The sequence below is a fragment of the Penaeus monodon genome, chromosome 23 (genome assembly GCF_015228065.2).
Source record: "Penaeus monodon isolate SGIC_2016 chromosome 23, NSTDA_Pmon_1, whole genome shotgun sequence".
NCBI classification, from domain to species: domain Eukaryota; kingdom Metazoa; phylum Arthropoda; class Malacostraca; order Decapoda; family Penaeidae; genus Penaeus; species Penaeus monodon.
The window spans coordinates 14,875,585-14,875,790 of record NC_051408.1 but is presented as its reverse complement, the minus strand read 5'-3'; positions in this window follow the sequence as shown (position 1 = coordinate 14,875,790).

Genomic DNA, 206 nt, shown 5'->3' with positions numbered 1-206 from the left:
ACCAGTCAGATTTCGTTCTAAATATCTATTACACACTTTCCAGCTACCGAAAAATCTACAAAATTTCTATATTTTCCACAGACAGACTAACGAAATCGACTTCTTTTAGACATAAGGCACGCGGATGACGTAGACATTAATGACGAGCGTATTGCGTCATGTCAGTGAAACACAGCTGGATATGGTACAGGGGAGGAGCATGGGTT